The sequence below is a fragment of the Lissotriton helveticus genome, chromosome 3_2, assembly GCF_964261635.1.
Source record: "Lissotriton helveticus chromosome 3_2, aLisHel1.1, whole genome shotgun sequence".
Taxonomy (NCBI): Eukaryota; Metazoa; Chordata; class Amphibia; order Caudata; family Salamandridae; genus Lissotriton; species Lissotriton helveticus.
In genome coordinates, this window is record NC_136062.1 from 480,551,461 (window position 1) to 480,574,592 (window position 23,132).

Here is a 23,132-nt window from a genome sequence, read left to right on the forward strand (position 1 = left end):
CCCGCTTTGGTTTCTTAAACTGCCACATAAAGCTATTACACAAGCTACCTAGCTTTGTTAACCAGCTCTTTTGTATCTCTAGAGGAACAGTGCTACATCGATACAGTAATTAAGGGAGTACGATCATTTTCAGTACATTGCCCCTCCCATCCAAAATCGATGCAGATTGTCGATTCTACAGAGATGCTGCTTGATTTTCCTGAAAAGTGGGGCTAGGTTTCGTTTGACTACCTTTGCGATGTCAGATGTAATGACTATTCCAAGACAGGTTACCTCCTCTTCCCAACGCTGATCCCCAGAGTTAGTACCTTTGGTGCTTATCTCTGGGGTCTTACCTTCATTCAGATGAGGATATCCTGAGATAGTCCCACAACCGCGCACTTCCTCTTCTATATGTTTTAAGGTGTTACAGGGATCCGGTGTTATCATGATTATATCATCGGCATATGACTATACTTCGTACTGTGCTTGAGTCACGATTAGTGGCTGAACCTTATGATTACATTCCAATCGGATTAAGAGTGGGTCAATGTATAGGGCAGATAACAGGGGCAAGCAGGAACACTCCTGTCTTGTTCCTTTCATGATAAAAATTGAACTTGATCCCTTACCCATAATCTGCAACCTGGGCTTAGGAGTCTGATGCAGAGCCTTAATGGATTTGATAAAGTTGAAAACATGTCCCTTCCACCTCAATGCCTGCCAGAGGTAGCCCCAAGAGACTCGATCGAAGGCTTTTTCTGCGTCCAGGAACACCAGCCCCAACCTCTGCTATGTCCAGTAGCATAATCACGCTGCGTACATGGTCATCGGTCCCCCTCCCTGGAATGAACCCATGCTGATGGGGAGAGACGAGCATTACAATGACCTTCCTAAGTCTATTTGCTAAAATGTTTCCATGAATTTTAGTATTTATCAGGGAAATTTGTCTGTTCAACCTGGGATTCCGAGGGGGTTCACCCTTTTTCTTGACTACCACAATATTGGTATCTTCCTACGATGGCGCTATTTACCTTTCCCCTTTGCCACAGCTTTTACCGCAGCCACCAACTCTTCTGCAGATATATGCAATGTACAAGGAGCCCTTTCCTCCTCTTGGTACACAGACAAAATATCGAAATTAAAATATCGATATACAATAATCTCGATGTTTTAATTTCGATAGTATAGAATATCGATGTCCAAAATATCGACAGACAGAATATCGTTTTTTTAAGGTATGTATGTTACTAATATCGAATTTTACTAATATCGAAATTTTGTTTAGTGTTATGTGTTTTAATGTGTTGTTTATATGTTTGTTAAACATGTTTTGTAATGTATGTTTGAAAATTTGTAAATTTGTTTACATTTTGCGTTTTAGTATCAGAGCGGGTTGTGGGTTTATAGGGGAATAGGGTGGGAAGTAATTTAATAATAATTAATTAATTAATATATGTTTGTAAATATTTTTAATTAATACTTAATTGGTAATTAATTAATATTAATTAGTTAATTAATTGATATAATTTTGTACATATTTTTAATTAATAATTAATTGGTAATTAATTAATATTAATTAGTTAATTACATTAATTAGAGTAATTTTTTTATATATATAACTTTTTGTTATTGTTAATTAATTAATTGGGAAACAATAATATTAATTAGTAAATTAAATTATTTACAGCTAATGTGCTAATATATTTACTTTATTGTTATTGGTAATTAATAATTAATTGATAATTAAATAATATTAATTATGTAATTAAATTATTTAGAGTTAATGTGCTAATATATTTAATGTGTTGTTATTGTTAATTAATAATTAATTGGTAATTAAATAATATTAATTATGTAATTAAATTATGTAGAGTTAATGTGCTAATATATTTAATTTTTTGTTATTGTTAAATAATAATTAATTGGTAATTAATAATTATTAAGTGAATACATGATATGATTTATTTCTGTGTAGTGGGTTGTGTGTTTATAGGGGGATAGGGTGTGATATAATTAAATGTAATTAATTAAAGAGATTGTAATTTTCTTTGGTATTTATTGTTAATTAATTAGTAATTAATATGTGTTATTTAGTTCATTTATAATTACATCAATTTAGTAATATTAATTGTTATTAATTGATTAATTGAAATTTATATTAATTGTCTTTTTTATATGTGTAGTGTGTTGTGTGTTAAAGTGGGAGTAGTGTGGGAATTAATTTTTACCCCCATGCTATCCAACGCTTTCCCTACTGTTGCACCCTCTGGAGTGTGAATAGTAATTTTTACCCCTACGCTATCCACCGGGGAAACAACCTTTACAACGCAACTTTTACAACGCACTACCATTACAACGAAATGTTTACAACGCAAAAACCATTACAACGCATGTGTTTACAACGCATGTTTTTACAACGCAGGTACCTTTACAACGCATACCATTACAACGTAAGTATAGGTAAGTATATAATAATATTTTGAATTTTATATGTTTTAGTTTTTTTAAGGGGTATTTTTAGGGTTCAGGGTCAGTTTTCAGTTTTTGGGTAAAAGGGTATTTTTAGTGTTCAGGGTCAGTTTTCAGTTTTTGGGTAAAGGGGTATTTTTTGGGTTCAGGGTCAGTTTTCAGTTTTTGGGTAAAGGAGTATTTTTAGGGTTCAGGGTCAGTTTTCAGTTCTTGGGTAAAGGGGTATTTTTTGGGTTCAGGGTCAGTTTTCAGTTTTTGGGTAAAGGGGTATTTTTAGGGTTCAGGGTCAGTTTTCAGTTTTTGGGTAAAGGGGTATTTTTTGGGTTCAGGGTCAGTTTTCAGTTTTTGGGTAAAGGGGTATTTTTAGGGTTCAGGGTCAGTTTTCAGTTTTTGGGTAAAGGGGTATTTTTAGGGTTCAGGGTCAGTTTTCAGTTTTTGGGTAAAGGGGTATTTTTAGGGTTCAGGGTCAGTTTTTAGTTCTTGATTAAAGGGGTATTTTTTGGGTTTAGGGTTAGTTTTCAGTTTTTGGGTAAAGGGGTATTTTTAGGGTTCAGGGTCAGTTTTGGGTTTTTGGGTAAAGGGGTATTTTTAGGGTTCAGGGTCAGTTTTGGGTTTTTGGGTAAAAGGGTATTTTTAGGGTTCAGGGTCAGTTTTGGGTTTTTGGGTAAAGGGGTATTTTTAGGGTTCACGGTCAGTTTTGGGTTTTTGGGGTACAGGCGTACAGGGTAAAAATAAAATAAATTTATATTTAAATTAAATCAATTAAATGAAATAAAAAAAAAAAAATTACATTAAATTATTACGTTTTTAATTTATTTTAAATGTATATGTATTAGTTTTAATTTTTCAATTATGTTTTAATGTTTTTATTTAATATTTGTAAAATTATATATATTTTAAAATTATTTTTACATTATTATTTATACATTTAAAAAAACTATATTTTTAATTTCGATATTTTTGTACTACGATATTAATTTTTCGATATTTTTGTACTTACCTTTATGAAGATATGACTCCGATATTTTTGATTTCGATATTTTTGTGTCGATATTTTTGTATGTAGATATTCTGTCTGTCGATATTATGTCAGACATTCCCTCCTCTTCTGGCTACCTCCCTCTAACTGTACAAAGAAAGTTAACCCCTTCGCCGCGGGGCTAATTCCTCCAGGGGAGCCGCGCGTGGCGCCGCGGTGCTCATGATGAGCTGAGCTCGTCATGACGTTCCAATGGAATGCCCAGCACAGCAGGAAAATTATCCCCGTGTAGGCGTTCCGCAATGGTCATGACGAGCTCAGCTCGTCATGAGCACAGCGCCACCGTGCTGCATGACAAGCTGAGCTCATCATGGGCACACAAGAGGTTAAAATAAGTCTGAATAATAGGCACAAACCACTTCTAATATCTCTGTGGGCACCTCTGTGCTCCCCCGCCTTGTTTATCACAAACAGCCTCTACACCTCTTGCTGCCTCCTTCTGCCTCAAGCGGTGTGCCACCCGCCTGCCCTTACTTATTCCATATTCGTAGCACTCTGCCCTATAACTTTGGTATTTAGCAGCCACCTCCTTAATATAATATTGATTCATTCTAGCCTTGATTATGTGTAATTTCTGCATAACTGCCCTGCAGTCCAACCCCAACCTGATGAACTCAGCCACATCAGATTTATACTTCGAAAGTCCATCATACATTTCCTATAACTGCCCCTGATTTCACTGTTGTTAAAACAGACCATAACTCAATGTCTCTCCCCTTAGTCCCGCTTTTAGAGAATCCCAGACCATCTCCGGGGCAGCTCAGATCATCTCCGGGGCAGCTCAGATCATCTCCGGGGCAGCTCAGATCATCTCCGCGGCAGCTCAGACCATCTCTGGGGCAGCTCAGATCATCTCCGGGGCAGCTCAGACCATCTCCGGGGCTGCTCAGACCATCTCCGGGGCAGCAAAGACCATCTCCGGGGCAGCTCAGATCATCTCCGGGGCAGCTCAGACCATCTCCGGGGCAGCTCAGATAATCTCCGGGGCAGCTCAGATCATCCCCGGGGCAGCTCAGACCATCTCTTGGGCAGCACAGATCATCTCCCGGGGCAGCTCAGACCATCTCTGGGGCTGCTCACACCATCTCCGGGGCTGCTCAGATCATCTCCGGGGCAGCTCAGATCATCTCCGGGGCAGCTCAGACCATCTCCGGGGCAGCTCAGATAATCTCCGGGGCAGCTCAGATCATCTCCGGGGCAGCTCAGACCATCTCTTGGGCAGCACAGATCATCTCCCGGGGCAGCTCAGACCATCTCTGGGGCAGCTCAGACCATCTCTGGGGCAGCTCAGATCATCTCCGGGGCAGCTCAGATCATCTCCGGGGCAGCAAAGACCATCTCCGGGTCAGCTCAGATCATCTCCGGGGCAGCCGTACCCTGATTTATCAAGAGAAACTCCTACCGCCACTTGCGCAGATGGACCAGGTAGTCATTTTCCTTGAGTAGCTTCCTATCAAACGTCCAGGCGTTGGGTTACCTTTCAAGACCCACCATTGCACATTCTAATTAACCCTGGGCGAAGCACTACGCTACGCTCGCGGAGTTCGCGAAGTTTTCGCAACTTCGCACTACGCGAGCTGCACGTAGCACAGTGCGAACATGCGTAGTGCAGCATAGCGTAGTGCAGCGGTCATTTTTTGCTTGTTCGCGGTCCTGAACGTCATGTTCGCGACCGCGAGCAAGCAAAATGACATCCCGGCGAGATTCTCAACGCGAGGAGGTTAGGTTTCTCATGGTGAGTGGTTGCGCATGCTCGCGACCGCTCTCAATGAGAAACTACTTGTTCGCGTTGAGAAAGCTGCCGCTCGAGTAATAATCTACTCGAGCAGCAGAAAACTACAGCTCGCACTGTGCAAGATGCCATTTTCAATGCTTGCACAGTGTCGGTTGCTTGTCCGCACTGTGCAATCATTGAAAACGCATCTTGCACAGTGCGAACATGCTACTACGCAGCTCGCGTAGTGCTATGTGAAGTTTGCGTAGTGCGAAGTGCACTTCGCGTAGCTTCGCGTAGCGCTACTTCGCGAACTACGCCCACCCTTAATTCTAATACATGTGTGTTGTGGTCCGACAAGACCCTGGGAAAAGATTCAGTCCCAATCTGCCCCACTAAGGGACAGATTTCAATCTGCATTTAGAAATAGGAAAGAAAATTGGTCAAGGCCCCCTGTGTTCAGGCAGGAAACGATTAGTGGACAAGGCTGTTCAGCAACTGGTGAAAGACCTTAGTTTGATTGGTGTTTGAGGGGCGACGAAATACACAGACCCCGGGTTTATGTTCTACTCATCCTCATAATAAGTTGAGTTGCCTTAATTATTTTTTGTGTCGACCCAACTTATTATGCAATAGGGGTAGCACAAGTTAGTGAACAAAAGGCACTCTGTGTCCACCCTGTACAAAAGAAAACAACATTGGTGGCCCCTAGACCAGGCCTCACACTGTCCCGCAATCTCTCACTTACACCCCTGCACTGCCCTTCTGAGGTGAAAGAATAAAATAACTCAGAATAACCAGTGTAATAACAATAAGGTGATGCTTCAATTAATCTCAGCCACTGGCAATCGCTCCGGCCGCATCTCAATCCATCATTTTTCACCCACCATGCCACCTCAGTTTGCACCCAGCCATGTGCAAATCATTGTACCTGTGGAATACCCAGAGTAGGACAGACTATATCTTCAAGGGTAGGGTCTGAAAGTACTGCTCTTATAACATCCCCACGGCCTCATTTATGAAAAGTGTTGCGTCTCTGCGGGAAAACAGTAATGCAGCATTTCTCATAGTGCCATCCTTGCGACACCATGAATGCACCGTATTTACTGTACGGGACTCCATGTCACAAGGATTTACAGATACGTCAGTATTGCTAACGAATCTGTAGGCGCAAAATTGGCGCTGGTGGAGTGTGTCTGAAAACAGACACAACTCCAGCAAGGTGTCTTTTCACCTGGGGCAAGTCCCATGTGAAAAGCCCTGTGTCACTCCTTACAGCTACTTTAAGCTGGCGTAAGGATTTGACGAAGTGACGCCCTAGAAATGGCGCAGTGAAATCTCATGGATTTCACTGTAACACTTATACGAGGCTTTGCTGCGACGGAATGCCCACCATGCATACATTATACCTGTTGCAGGTATAATAGCCCAGAGTTTTACAAAGCGAAGCATCTGCCTAGAGGTGTCATTTTGTAAATATGGCGCGGTGTGTTGCATTTATTAAGTCACCGCTGAGTCACAAAAAGTGACACAACGACACCGTAAGGGCCTCGTAAATAAGGTCCCTAGTGCCTCTGTCGAAGAGCCTCTTAGCTCGCATTTGCATATATATATCATCATAGCGCCTGAACTACTAGCGAAATAAATGTAGATTAAGAATGTCTAAGGGGTGAAAATAGCATCCCTTTGCAGACCCTTGACACCCTCCTGCTCCGATTATATGTATTTTGAAGTTTCACACATTCATCACCTTTTCTTACTCTGCTTCTTCATATTCACTGCGGGAATCACACCACACTGAAGAGAATACACATGGTTTATGTCGCGATATGCCACAATATTCACCCATGGGTTCAGCAGATTGTTCGCCCCCATGAGTAGAGGGTTTGGGCCTCAGAGCGCCTTCCTCTCTGAGGGAGACAGCTCTACTCTCCTCTGAATCCACCCACCAGGCAGGTTTAATAATGGCCTCCTTTTACGTCTCATCCTTTTGTCTATCCAAGATGTCCCATGTCTACTTTGCTAATCCTTTCCTCTGAATCTTCTACAGCATTATCGAACAATCGTCAGCACGGATCGGTATTTTCATCATCTTCCTCTCAACCACTTACTTCTTTTCCTATTTTTTTGCACTTAGAACTGCTTCACTGCTTTCTCAGCTGTAATTTCTATTTAGTCACTGATTTATTTTTAATTCATTTTCTCTGATTACATTTATTGACACAGACTCTTTTCTGGTGACTTTATCGGCTCATTTCCTCACCCACATCGAAATCAGATCATGACCGCCCTGTGGGTGAGACCCTGGCTTAGAATCACCCCCCTCTGAGTGAAATGCACAGGAACCACCTAAAATACTCTTGAAATTGCCAATGTGAGCCCTACAGAAATCTCTGGAGTATGGATTTATAAGAGAAAGATAACTTTATCCCAGGCTTGTAAAATGGCTGCCTGAGACCTTGCGTTAGCGATCAACAGCTCGTTCGGCCAAGACGAGAGGGCAACCATGCGGCAAACGCAGAGCTTCGTATGGTGGGTGGTTGTACTACTGAATATCGACAGCAACAATATCGCGATGCAAGAATATTGAGGTCAGAATATCGCAGAACCAAATATGGAAAGGTAAACTTAGGGAAGAATAGATGTCCCGTTCCTTACCCCACATCTACGTACCTTGAAGATATATGTACCATGCAGGAACATATACGTGGAGCTAGCTATAGAAAAGCTAGACTTATCTGTCGATATTTTTATTTCAATACTTTGTTCTTGACAGTCTGTGCCACCAGCACTCTAGGTTTGATATTCAGGGTGCACGCCATAGTTGATGGGTACGCACAGCGCGTTCAACCCTTGGTGATAAGTTGTTTTTGTCATACCACACTTCTGCTATTTTATGCACTGTGAATGAATGAATATTACATTTCTAAAGTGCGAACTTAGCCCAGAGGCACTATAATCAACAGATGTCACTGTTACCGAATTTATGGCACTCAACTGCAGGACCTGAAGAAGGACAGAAAGGGGCGTGGCCGTGCCTTGATTGACACATGCATATGCAAACCATCACACCGTTCAGAGTGATGCTTCAACTCACCGAGTCATCACTCCACTAACAACAAACTATTGTTAACCCCTTGCATGCTCGGGACGGCCCCGGCCAACATGCGTCACGGTGGGCGTGTGCAGAGGACGGCCGGAGGCCATCCGAATCCCGCCCACTATACAAATCGCCCGCACCGTGGCAGAATTTGCACTTCATGCAAGGGGTTAATCCAGCTGAGTAAAATGGTCGTCCAAAGTCTTGCAAGAAAACCATCAACATCGCCGGCCTGTAAACTAGACCGGGGTTCAAAGATGGCAGGTGGGAATGTGATGCCATGGCTAACACACCTCCTCTTCACAAGAAATGTTTCTCAATGTGAGACCTTTGGTAGAGGCTGCATTTCTTTGCAACACCCTTAGTAGTCAAAAAATACTTTATTCTATTTAAACATAATAAATCATAAAAGTACACAAAAACTAAGAATTCTAAATAAAAACAGTCCTAAAATATTACCAAACATATGACCTCTCAGGATGAAAAACCCCAGCTAAAAACCTTGATACATAAAAGCAATCCTTAACATTAGATACAGCTTGCTCTTGTTTAAAATCCTTCTTTATAAAAAAGAGAGCGGATATACTTGTGGCGTAGAGATACTTGTGGCATATAAAAACTACACGTAAAGTGTCGATGGCACTGGCCCTATCGCAAGCACATATTGGCAGTTCCGACTCCGAGGGTCTGTGCTATACTACTCATAGACTTGACCATAACATGTATTTTAGCCCTCATAGTATGATATTGTGATTCACGTGCTTTAATCCGAGACACCCCCGTAACCTCCACCTGGTTTAGTTTAGAGATTTGCTGAGGGTTGAAGAATAATTGGGCGACACCCAGTTCATCGACATAAGGAATCCACTGGCAATATTACAATGTCAACCAATCATTTTTTTAGAGTTTTATATAGCGCAAACTTGCACCGCGAACTTGCCCCGAATCGGGTATCAGAGCTCTTTACATGAGCACCAGTTGCATTATATGAGGACACAATCATTTTTGTTAGGCACGGGGAGATTAAGTGAATGTTCAGCGTCATTGCCAAGACTCGAACCCAATGGCATATTATCAAGGGCATTATCGCCGCATTTAGCCGGACTTTTTCCCCCTAAAGCGGCGATAATTTTATAGCCCTATTAGCAAGCTGTCGCTTACTGCATTTAGCGGCTGCTTGTAGGCGATAGCGACCAGTTTAAAGCCCCCTTTGAATGTCAGCGATATTTATCGATAATGACATGCAAAGTCGGCGTACCCAACCTGCTAGCGACTGAGAGCAGTCGCAAACATCGCTATTGCCTATTCTCAATACAGGCCAAGCGATAAAAAAAAAATTGCGCTTAGCGCGAATATCACCAAAACCTAACGCCTGCTCAGACCACTTCTTAACCTGTATATCCAATGGGAGGTGGATATTCAGGTTAAGACCCTAGTGGCGATGATGCCTGAAAATCGCTGGATTCACGCATTGAGCCGCTATCACCGGATATTTTATCGCATTTGAGATAAACGTTGCTAATAGCACGTTATCTCTGCGATAAAATCCGGCGATGCGTGGCGATAAAAAAATAATCACTAAGCTCATTGAGCGATAATTATCGCTATTTGTTGCTAATATGCCCCCCAGTTTCCCAGTTTCCAGGTCAGCCGACGTAGCCGTTAGGCCAACTCCTCTCCCCCTTGCATAAGCAGGCTGCATTTCTGTGCATCGCCCTTAGTATAAAAACATGATCCATCGGCAAAACAAAAGCAAGAAAACGATAAACAAAATCTGCCTTAATGGGAAAATGTACTTTAAGTTTAAAGACATTAAAAACCCTGTAATCCACTCTTCGTAGAAATCCTGTTTGTGTGCAAACATTAAAAAGTGAACCATGAAATGTTCACAGTGACGTACAATTATAATTAAGGAGAAAGCAATGAATACTTGGATGTGTTCGTGGAGCAGCAATGAAGGGGGGGCTGGGGCTGCCAGCTTCGCCCGCCCCGCCCCGGGATGGCCAGGCTGCTCGCTGCGGCTCGAGGGGGGCACATTAAAGACCCCCCCCTGGCACCCCCGCGTGCCCCCCTGACACACCATCCCAGAGTCCCGCCAATTAAGCTCCGCATCTGGGGCTGCATGTCAGCCGGTCACGGAGGGGCCTGACGGGCCGGACACATTACACCTCCTGCTGGGATATAGATTTTCTTAATGCCACCTCGGACATTACACAATTATCTTGGATCAATCAGGTTGACAAATATTTCCTCATTAACAGTAATTGAAGCCACTTCTCAGCGCAGAGGGGAGGGGACGTGCACGGGGACGTGCACGTGGGTCAGATGCGTGACCCGGCCAATAACAAAAAGAGCAGTTGATGGACAGAATGCATAACAATGTCATACATTCACCCCAGTACAGAGATCTGGGCCTAAATCCATCGTTTTTTTGCTCCCCATGCCATTCCAGTTTGGACCCAGTCGTATGCAAATCAGTCTTGACCCTGTGCCTCATGGGAACAGTCCAGCCCGAACTGCCAGGCCATACCCTCCCTGGACTGGAACAAAGCATACCTAAGTGTGGCAGGGTGTGCCCAGACGTGGATCCCGTGCTCACTTTGCCACTGGAGTCAAGCTATCCTGGCTGATGAGGAGTGAAACTCCGAAAATGGTCCTAAAATGCTCTTTTCCAGTCCAGAGAGGACCCGGCTTGGTAATTCGGGCTGGACTGTTCCCATGAGGCACAGGGTCAGACTGATTTGCATATGGCCATGACTGAACTGGGGGGGTAGAGTGAGCTAAAGAACGATGATGGATTCAACACAGATCTGTGACTGGGGGTGAGTGTCTGAAAAGTTTCAGTGCTCCATCCATCATCTTCTTGTGCTTGCTTTGTTCGGGCTAATAACAGTACGGAGGCGGGGCTTCTGCTTCCGGAGTGTCCGCACCATCGTCCTGTCCTCCATGGGGACTATCTCGGCATGGGTGGGTGTGCTCACGTGGGGCGACGGTGACGTACAGCATCAGTTTCCCGGGTAAAATCCAGTCTAGGTGCACAGTGCCCCTCCTGTGTGCTATTTCATATCCTGCCAGGGGCAGCTGGTGGGTTTTGAAAGTGGTGGGTGCACATTTTCAACCCAAGAATGAAATGATTGGGTGCAACCAGCAAGATTGAACAGAGATGGGAGTTGCGCGGACGTAGGGGCACTCGGCAAGCTCCTAGGTTTTTCTTACTCCAGTTACATTACAAAAGGTCACATGTATTTATTTTGTAGGAACTGTCAGTTTGTCGAGGATCACACACGAAATGCAGCTGTGTCAAAGACTCACTATGTGGGACCTTCTTGATGGGGTTTGTAAGTGACCCTGGTACTGGTGGTAGGGTGTCCTGACATGGTGGTCCTCCAAAGCTCTGGAGGGGTCCTGAGGACATGTCTCTGGGCTGCCCACCCACCAGTCGGCCATAAGTGACGTTGTAGCTGAGGTCACCAAAGCTGTACTAGTAAATGTAAATGTAAATTGATACTTGTATAGCGCACTACTCACCCGCAAGGGTCTCAAGGCACTTGTACGAATACCGCTGTGGTACCCATCCTGGCTTTCCCTGTGAGGTGTCCACTCCTGGGCACCCCCAAGGTGGAGGCCAGGCATCCTTAGCGTTGTGGGGGCCGTTGTGGAGATTAAGCAAGCCATTGCCCAGAGTTGCAGAGTGGGACTCCATGATTGGAATAGGCACCGAGGTGAGAATTATCAGGTCTGTGGAATTTTGAGCCCAAGACCCGCCGAGGCGGGGAATTGAACCCTGGTCCCGGGCTAGATCTCTGCATCAGGGTCTGCCGCTCTCACCATTGAGCCACACAAGAGCTGCACTCAAAGCTTGCCACAGCACCGGTCACCAGGGCTGCATGGATGACCGAGGCTGAGACCCCAACTCTCTCTCTGGCACCCGTGCCGGCCCTTCCCCTGCCTTCACACAGGTGAATGAAATGAAATAAAAATGTATAATGAACGCGCACTACTACCCTGGGATGTCTAGGCTCTCAAGCGTGCTAACAGCACAATGCAGGTTAGGAGGCTGGCCAGAGTGTAGAGACTCCTACAGGTTGAAAAGCCAGGTTTTTAGGTTTTTTCCTGAAGCAGAGGAGGTCTCATTCTTTGTCAGGAATAAAGGAAGACCAGAATGCCTCAACACCCGCCTGTCCTTCTACTATCCCACCCGCCAACTAAGATCATCCAAGCAAGCCCTCGCCGCAGTCCCGCGCATCCGAAAAACCACCATGGGTGGCAGATCCTTCTCCTTCCTGGCTGCCAAGACCTGGAACTCACTCCCCACCCACCTCCGCCTTACTCAGAATCACATCTCCTTCAGAAAAGAACTGAAAACTTGGCTATTCGATAAACAATGAACCCCTCCCTCTAGCGCCTTGAGACCCTCTGGGTGAGTAGTGCGCTTTATAAATGCCTGAACTTGAACTTGAACTTGAGATGGGAGGTGCTGCCTATAAAACTTCTCCAGCCCCATTTTGCTATTTTTACTCTAGGAACAATGATATTGCATGTTGATTCTGAGCGAAGGGATCTTGGCGGAAAATACCAACGAAACGAAAGTTTAAAAACTTGTGGCCCTTTCCCCATAAGAGCCCTGAAAGCAGTGCACAGGGCCTTAAACTGTGTAAGCTTCTCAATAGGTAACCAGTGGAGAAGTGGAAGGGCAGCTGAGACTGATTCTCTTTTGGAAATACCAAGTAAAAGGCGAGCGGCTGAGTTCTGTAGGACCTGATGCTTATTCAGGATTTTTTTTCCTTATATTTACGAAAAGATCATTTGCATAGTCAATTTTTGAGAGTATCAAAGAACGGAAAATACAGTTTTCTGCAGGTCTTTCGGAATAAAGGGTAGGATCATTCTTAAAAGTTTCATAATAAAGAATGAGGCGGCATACATGATTGCATTTATGTGCCCTTCATAGGTCAGTTGATTTTCAAACATAACTCTGAGGTTTTTTACCTTCGTAACTGGCAACGGAAGCTGGCCAGGTTCAGGTGGCCACCAGTCTTGGGACCAAAAGGAGAGATCCTTCCCGAAGAGCAGTACCGTGGTCTTGCCTGAATTAAACCTCAAGCCGTTTTGGGCCATCCATTTTCCGATCTCCTGCATACAGTTGTAAAACGCTTTGCTGCTTTGAAATATTAGATGATACTGAGATCACTAATTGGGTATCACCAGCATAGGTGACTGCAGAGAACCCAAAAGATCTAATAAGTTTGACCAAAGGGGCTACATAAATGTTAAAAAGGGTCAGGCTAAGATTCAAACTCTGGGGGACCCCGCAAGGGAGAGAAGGACGAGGTTTTGAAACTGTCAGCCGCAACAAACTGGATTCTGTCTGACAAACATGATTTGACCAAAGCGAGGGCTTTGTCTTTTACCCCAATATCCTTCGGCCTATTCAGCAGGATTTGGTGGTTTACGGTGTCAAATGCCGCTGAGAGGTCCAATTGGACCAGCACTGCACAACCCCCCTCAACAAACGTCAATCAGATCGGTTCCGAGACACTTATCAATGCCAATTGTTGGAGGTGCCCTGGCACCAGCTGCCCCCCTCACTTGTAGAGTAGAGGTCCAGTGGTGAGGTAGAGGCAGCAATGCCCCAGTTGTGCAGAGGCCTGGGCATTCCTCATCTACATATTCCTTGGGTCTGCCTCACTTCTTTGTTTTTGCCTCCCCTCCTGGGGTCCTTCCGATTGGCCAAGAATGTAATTTTGCATCTTTCTTCGCTGTTCTCTGCCCATTGCCATGCCTGACCCTTCCTCTGCTAACCGAAGTCCTCGTGTCCCTTCCATCTCCAACATCCTACACACCCACCCCATTACACTGCTGTTATTTCATGTATTGCCACCCAGCCAATGCCAGCGGGCACTCGGAAGTCCCAGGCAAATGGTAATGGTAACCCTAGTTATCAACCTGTAATAAGAAAGAGATGTAGCTACTCTAGTGTAATATGTTATTACATTTAGGCGACAAATCCTACAACCAGAGCCCTTGTCAAGGCCACGTCACTAGGCCAAGTCCTAAAAAGCATAGTGGGGTACTAATTAGCAAAGTCAATGAGTAATGAGTCACGTGGAGTGTTGTGACAGGACATGATGTCACAGTGCCATCATATCCATATATGTAAAGGGAATGGCATGTGACGAAGCACACATTAAATGCACATTTACCATTTGTGTTTGAAGAGCAGGCTGCGCGTGCACTTGACTTCAGTGCAGGTACTACCAGGATGGCCTGGATGCTCCAATCGTCACTGATGTAACAAGTTTTATCTCTACAAGTGAACTCTGCAAGAAATAGAAAGCTCAAGAATCAACAGAGAGCCCTGCAGAAATCAGGAAGAGACGCAAAGAAAGAAAAGTGACCGCTGCCAGGTCTGAGTCCGGAGAGCTGTTCAAAATAATCTCACGATTAAAGTCCACACTCTGCCTCGTTACAGACGAGACGCTGTGGTACGAAGATGCGAGCCTTCCTCATCAATAACATTGATTAATTTGAGCATCCATCCCTTGTCTCTTGGCAAACCTGAGGGATCCCTTGAGGATGCTGAGATCCTCTGAGTCAATCCGCTCTGTGCCCCCCACTTGTGGGGAGATGTTGGTTATTTCATTCAGAGTGAACCAAGCCAAGCCTTCTCTCAACAAGCGCAACCAATATTGAGCCAACGACAACCGGCAGCTGTGGTCATTGATTGCCAGACATCTTCGGGATGCTTCTGTCTCAGAAGGACATATCGCTGAGAAGCAGTCGCTAGAGCAATTTCTGAGGCGCATCTTAAGGAGCAGTCACTAGAACCTGGTCACTCACTAACTCCAGCCTTGGAGCAAGTCCACCATTCTTCCAAGGTTACTTCAAACTCTGGTGCTGGACTTGGCCCTTTTTGCAGGGTCATCCCAGGACTTTTTGCCTTCCTCCTGTATTTTTCCTTACCTGTTGTTGGTGGTTTTATGACTCTGGGCACTTTACCACTGCTGATCAATGTTAAAGTGCATATGCTCTCCCTGTAATTTTTTGTTATGAATTGGTGTTTCTATGATTGGCATATTTGATTTACTAGTCATTCCCTAGTACAGTGCACTCTGTGTGCCCGGGGCCAGTAAATCAAATGCTGCTAGTGGGCTTGCAGCACTGGTTATGCCACCCACATAAACAGCCTGTAAATGTAACTCGGGCCTGCCATTGCAGAGCCTATGAGCAGACTGGTATTGCCATGCTGACTTGGCAAGTGCCATCACTTGCCAGGCGCTAACCTTCGCTTTTCTTACATGTCAGCCACCCCAAATGGTAGGCCCAAGGTACCCCTTTGGCCAGGGTGCAGTGTATGTGAAAGGTAGTACATGCCCCGGTGTGGGTGGCATGTCCTGATAGTGAAATACTGCCAAGTTTGTTTTTCACTATTGCAAGGCTACCTGTACCCATAGGGTAGAATGGGGAGTTTTGCTATAACAACTTATCAGCATAACTACCCCTGGGAACCAGGTAGAACAATGAAGTTTAGTATGCCTGAAATCAGAATGTTAAAAGGCATTTTTTTAGTGAGAGGGATTTTTATATTTTGTGTTTGAAAATACCACTTTTAGAAAGTAGGTACTGTCTTGCTTAGCCATCCAGTGTGCCTCTGCTAGGTTTGTGTACTGCATGTCTGGATTTTGGATGAAAGGGGCTGGAGAGGGGCAGTGGCTCCGGAGAGCCTGATGAGTCAGGACTGGGCTGAATATACCTGGGTTGCATTTAGAGTAGGGGGAGGAGATTTCCTTTCACCTGAATGGGCCTGTTCTGCCTTCCACAATGCGGTCTCCACCTCCTGCCAGGAAGCTGCCTCCTGCCAGGAAGCTGCATGTAGGAGAGTAGGGTCTGCTATCCTATGGTCACCCCAATTTTTGCTTTTTGCTTCACTGGTTTTCGACTTAATGTGGCTGTGGGCCTGCTAATCAGACCCACAGCCTGCTGTTCTCTCTCTAAATTCACAGACATGTACTATAGGTACATAACCAATTTGGTACTGGACACCTTGTCAGCCCCTATACAGTGCACTATAGGTGCCATGGGCATAGGTGCATCCAAGGCCTACCAGGGGCTGCAGCATATCTTTTGCCACCCCTGGCTGGTACTTAAATCGACACAACTGGCTGTTCACACAGCTGGGGCAAGGTGGTGTAATCACCCCTTTCTTAGATATAGTATACCTATTTCTAAACCTATATCTGGACACGTATATACCTATCAGCCACTCCTATAGCAGGCCTTAACAGTCCTGGAGGCAGAGTGCTTGGTTTTATGTGAGATAGTGCTCTGGCATGAGCTGAGCCTGTCTGCAGCTTGCGGGACCATTTCCCTATAGCTGTTCCAGTGATACTGCCATACCATATACTCTTAAGTGCATTATAATCCTCGCGGTTAATGCTAACTTTGGTTTGGATTTATCAAAACATGTCGTTTTTGGTGTCATACATTTTGGAATACTACCCCCTCGCCAGTTCTGGCGACGGGGGTAGCATTCCCCCCTTCTAGAGGGATAAGACATGTTACATACTGCAAGAGACTCCAGTTGATCCAAAATCAGGCTGCCCGCCTGATCAACCACCAACCTAGAGATCAACATGTTAGTCCCCTCCTAAAAAGTCTCCACTGGCTTCCGGTACCTGCTCGCTGCAAGTTCAAGCTCGGCTGCATTATCTCCAAATCTCTTGCAGGCCAAGGCCCCCTCTTTATCTCTTCTCTCCTCCACCCGTACGTCCCCTCTCGCAATCTTCGGTCATCTCAGATGGCCCTGCTATCAGTCCCCAGATTCAAGAGGAAGAAACATGGTGGCCTCAGATTTTCATTTTTGGCTCATTCTTTCTGGAATTCTCTTCCCTTTCCTCTTAGGCTGTCACCATCATACTCCGGGTTCAGATCACTCCTCAAAACCTTCCTTTTCACTGAGTCCTATCCTTAGATTGTGTTTCACGTTCCCCTTCCCGCTCCCTCAATAAACCCTTCTTTTCACTGAGTCCTATTCTCAGATTCTGCTCCACGTTCCCTTTCCCGCTCCCTCAACAAAGCACCAAGAAACCTAATGGTGTTAGCTGCGCTCAATAAATTCATTTAACATAACATAACAACATAACAAATGCGGTTAATCCTAACCAGAGCCCCAGCATCACAAAATGGATGCTGCTGCCACAGACACAGGTCTGCCCTCCTGCTGCTGACCGAAAGTCGACAGAGGAGGCTTGATCAAAGGATCTCCTGTCACAGGGAGGTGTTACACCACCCCAGACAGGAGATAGTGGATTGTAGCAGGGAGGGTTGAATGAAACTAGACACTGCCTGGGGCACACAAGGTGTCACTGGGCAGATTCCAGTCAAACCGGTTCTGGGGCACTCCAGCCCCAGTCTTGGCGGCAAACTGGACAAAGGAAAGGGGTGTAACCACCCCCTTCCTGGGTCCCACCCATAGGAGGGACCTAGCAGGTAATCCAGCCCCCAGATTTGGAATATAGGTGGGAGCAGTGCCAATGCACATCAGATTATCCTGACTGAAACTTATGAAATGAAACTGTGGACCCTTCAACATCCTACTCGACGTAGAAGACTGAAGAATCTCCCTTGTGGTCTAGGAGTGACCACCCTGTGCAAACAGGCACCATCCAGCACCTTGACGTTTGCTTTGTTGCAGTTCCTGCCAGAAGTCGAGCGACAGAGATCAACAAGAGCCAGCTTTCCTGACTTCCAACAGCCCGATCCACAGTCCATGCAGAGCTGGGACCCGTGGAGGCGACCTGAAGCGTGGGAGCGGCCATCTTGAAGTAACTACGAAGCGCTGACCGTGCAGCACCTGAGGCTCCCTCGAAGCTGTGCATTGAAGCGTGTGAAGCTCCAGCCCCGAGCAGCTTTTGCACTGAAGCTCACCCCTCTACACTCGACGAGTGCTGCATGGGGCCCTTCTGCATTTTTCTGCTCGACGCGTTGGTGCGGTCGCTTGCCCGTTGGCTAATGGCCCCTGAACCAAAGATCCTTTGAATTTACACAGCTGGTCTGGTTGCTCCAGACTGGCCCTCGCTCCCCTGAAAAGGAGCACCCGCTCTGACCTTGCTGGTCCGAGTGCAACGCCTTCTTCGAATCCTACGTGGGTTGCCCTTGCCAAGGCTGGTTGACTCCGATCCGGAAGCCGACACCGCCGACAGCAAGAACCGTCATGGGACAGATCGTGATCCACTCCAGGACATCCTCAGTGCCCCAGAGTCCACGTGGCAGTGGAGACAAGGCACCCATCATCAACCTGATTGCGCCCAACATCGCCTGGTTCCTTCCTGGTTCCTTCCTGGTCACTGGCTAGTGACCCAGACTCTGTCCCCTCTGCTTTCAGGTACCCTTCAACTTCGATCTACCCTTGGATCGCACCGGACACTTCTCTCCTGGATGCCTGCAGCATCTTCATCCTCAGGCACCATCGAACTGCGTGACGAAACCCGACACAGGTTGGCACCTGTGCACCCGCGTCCTGTGGGTGAGGTAACTTACTAGCGCCGGTGTTCCCACACTGGTACACACATCTAGGGCCTAAGTCTAAAGTTTGGTAGTCCTAGTCCAGTCGGAAGACTCCTTTTGCAATAACATTGTGACTTTTACGCACCATTGACTTTACATTGGTGAAAGCCGTGCTTCCCGCACTGCACCCGAATCCCGTGGGCTACTCCCGTCCTAACTGCTGTTAGTCCAGTGTAGTCCCAGTGATTCACAAGGCCCTAGGCCTTGTCCCCGATCGATTAGTGATTGTTTTACCACTTTATTGATATATGGTTTGAGTGGCCACCGGCCTCATCCAAAACGTGCAACTTGCTTATGTTATACTGTGCTTTTATTTAAACGCTTGTGCTTCATTGCTCATAAAGAGTAGTGGGGATTATTCTAAGAATAAATTCATATATTTTTAATAATATATAACTTGTGTGGTGTCCTTTCATTTGATATTACAGGATTGTATATGGTAAAACAGCTGGCTTCACATGTCCTCTTGAGTTAAGCCTTTAGGCTGCTTAGTCCATGCTACCCCTAGGATAGCTTGTCTTTAAGGTTGACTTACAACCACCACCATAAGGGATTGTTTGGACTGATACAAGGTGCCCACAGAACTGTGGACATCATATACCAGGCCAACTTCTCACATTGGTGAGCAGCGGTACGGATTTGAGCTTGCTGTTGTTTTACCTTTGCAATCTTTATATCAAATTGAAAGATCACATTAAGTACCATAGGTACATATAAATAAAAGCTTAGCATATTTAAGTTCTACTGAACTTAGTGGTTGTAGGTAGAAGGGCTTAGCACACCCTGACTACAACTCACTAGTAAGGGACAGTAGGAAAACAAATAGTGTAGGTAGGTGCATCACTTACACCACACTAGAGTCATGTCTGGCACAAGTGAACCTACAGGGTCTCTACCTGTGAGGGTTGACCCTCCACAGGCAACCTCCAGCTATGACAAATTCAGCTACAAAGACTTGAGTGCCTTGTGCACTGCAAGGAAGCTGAGAAAGGGTCACCACCCTACCATTCCTATCATGATAGCCATTCTAGAAAAGGATGACATTGAGAAAGCTGCAGTAGCTCCCTCAGGATCAGGTACAGGAGTGAACCCCGCCAGACACAGAGAACACCACCCCAGATGTAGAAGATGTGGAGGCAGACCCTGAGTCAAATGGTGAAGATTCAGATGTGGATCAAAGGGTTAGCCAGGTACCAGTTGGAAGGCTTAGCCAAGCCAACTTGGACCTACATGGAAATGGAGAGGGCCAGCACCTCCCCAGAGTACATAACAGGATTCTCCCAGGTAATAGGAGAGAGAGAAGCCCTTCCAGGGATTCTCACATTTCTAGTGCCTCAAGAGAATCACAGAGAGGAATGACTTCCCCTCAAAGAAGAGAGCATAAGGCCAGGGTGAGAGCAGTTCATCTCCAAATAGAGAGAGAGGCATTAGCCCTGGCCCAAGCAAGACTAGCTTTTGCAAGAGAGCAGAAGTTAAGTGGGGAGACTCCCACTGGTGGCAGCATTATCCCAAGAGATAAGGACAGGTCCTATGACAATAGAAACCTGAGTAAGGTTGTGCCCCCCTACAAAGATGGGGATGATGTCCACAAATGGATAACTGCTCTTGAGAGGGCCTGCATGGTACAGCAGGTCCCTGAGGGTCAGTGGGCAGCAATCTTGTGGCTCTCCTTTTCTGAGAAAGGGAGAGATAAGCTCCTCACAGTTAGACCTGAGGATGCTAAAAACTACTCTGTCTTGAAGAGTGCTCTTATTGATGGGTTTGGCCTAACCACTGAGCAATACAGGTTGTTGTTCAGAGACACCCAAAAAGCACAGACTCAAGACTGGACTGATTTCGTTGATTGTGCCACTAAGGCTCTGGAGGGTTGGTTGCAAGGAAGTAAAGTCTCAGACTATACAGGATTGTACAATCTTATCATGAGAGAGCAGATCCTTAATAACTGTCAAAACCAGCTATTGCATCAACACCTTGTAGACTCTGATCTGACCTCTCCCCAAGAATTGGGAAAGAAGGCAAACAAATGGGTCAGGACAAGGGTTAAGCAGAAACCCCAGAACCAAGGAGGTGATCAGAAGAAAGCAGATCAAAAGGGTGGTAATCAGAAAGATAAAGACCAGAAGTCTTCTACAGGCCCCCAAAATAGTAATAAGGAGGGTGGTTCCCAAAATGGAAACAAGAAAAAGAAGAATGATGGCCCAAAGAAACCTTGGTGCAATACTTGTAAGTCCACTTCCCACTGGGGAAGTGAATGTACTAAGAGAAATCCAGTTGCTACTACTGCAGTCCCTAAGACACCTGCACCCCCTAGTACAGTTAGCAGTAGTAGTACACAACCCAAGGCTATAGTGGGGTTAACCATGGGTACTGAGATGGAGACTGGCCTAGTCAGGATCCCTACTCAGGCAGTTCTGATCTGTGAGGGGGACATAGCTATGTCCTCTACTGTGAGTCCTAGTAACCTGGGCAAGTACAGGCAGACGCCTTTAATTAATGAGAAACTGGCTCAGGCCTACAGGGACCCTTGTGCCAGTGTCACTATGGTGACACCTAACTTTGTGGACCCTGAACAGATGATACTAGGTGAAAATTACCTAGTGACCAATGCTAGCAACACCACTACTACACATAGTGTGGCTGTTGTTAATTTCTCCTGGGGAGGGGTAACTGGCCTCAAAAGAGTTGTTGTTAGTGCAGACCTCCCAGTTGACTGTTTGTTGGGCAATGATCTGGAGGAATCAGTATGGTCAGAAGTGGAGTACAGGACTCATGCAGAAATGCTAGGGATTTCAGCACGTGTGCTGGCTGTGACCAGGTCACAGGCCAAGAAGTGCCTACCTGAACCTGTGGTGGATCTTGAAACTATAGACCAACCACAACCCAAGAGAAGGAGCAAGAGGGTCAAGGCAGAGCCTTCCCACATGCCCCAGGTTGAGGATCAGACCTCACAGGAGGGTGATTCTGTGATCCAAGAGGAGCCTGTCTCTGAAGAGCTTGAACCTGATCAGGTTGAGTTTCTGGGGACAAGGGGACCCTCAAGGGCAGACCTGGGACAGGCTCAATTGACTTGCCCTTCACTTGAACCCCTCAGACAGGAAGCTGCTGCTGAGGCTGCAGGGAATGCTCAAGGTACCCATTCAGTGTATTGGGATGATGGGCTCCTTTATTCAGAGGCTAGAGATCCCAGGCCTGGTGCAACCAGGAGGTTGGTCATATCTTTGCAATTTAGGGGCTTCCTTCTAACCTTGGCCCATGATATTCCCCTTGCAGGACACTTAGGCCAGAACAAGACTTGGGACAGGCTTGTCCCTCACTTTCCCTGGCCTCATATGTCAGAGGATACCAAGGAGTTTTGTCGCTCCTGTGTCACCTGCCAAGCCAGTGGCAAATCAGGTCGCACAACAAAGGCCCCCCTTATATCACTACCTGTGGTGGGGGTGCCCTTTGAGAGAGTAGGGATTGACATTGTTGGACCAATGGATCCCCAAACAGCATCTGGGCACAGATTTATCCTGGTGGTAGTGGATCATGCCACCAGGTACCCAGAGGCAATTCCCCCAAGGACCACAACAGCTCCTGTTGTGGCAAAGGGCCAACTTGGAGTTTTCTCCAGAGTGGGCTTTCCAAAGGAGGTACTTTCAGACAGAGGTACAAACTTTATGTCTGGATACTTAAAGGCAATGTGGAAGGAGTGTGGAGTGAACTATAAGTTCACCACACCCTATCACCCACAGTGCAATGGGCTTGTTGAAAGGTTCAACAGGACCCTCAAGAGAATGATAAACGGATTACCTGAAAAGCTCAGGCGTAGATGGGATATCCTTTTACCCTGCTTTATCTTTGCTTACAGAGAGGTCCTACAAAAGGGGGTTGGCTACAGCCGTTTTGAACTTTTGTTTGGCCACCCTGTGAGGGGTCCATTGTGTCTTGTGAGGGAAGGATGGGAGTTACCTCTCAAAAAGGCCAAACTTGATATTGTGTACTATGTACTTGGTCTCCGCTCCAGGATGGCTGAATACATCTAAAAACCTGGAGGCCAGCCAAGAATTACAGAAAGCTTGGCATGACCAAAAGGCTGTTCTGACTGAATACCAGGCAGGACAGAAGGTGTGGGTGTTGGAGCCAGTGGCCCCAGCAGCTCTCCAAGACCAATGGTCTGGACCCTACACCATAATGGAAAAGAAGGGGGAAGTCACCTACATGGTGGACTTTGACACCCCCAGGAACCCCCACAGGATGATCCACGTGAATAGACTGAAAGC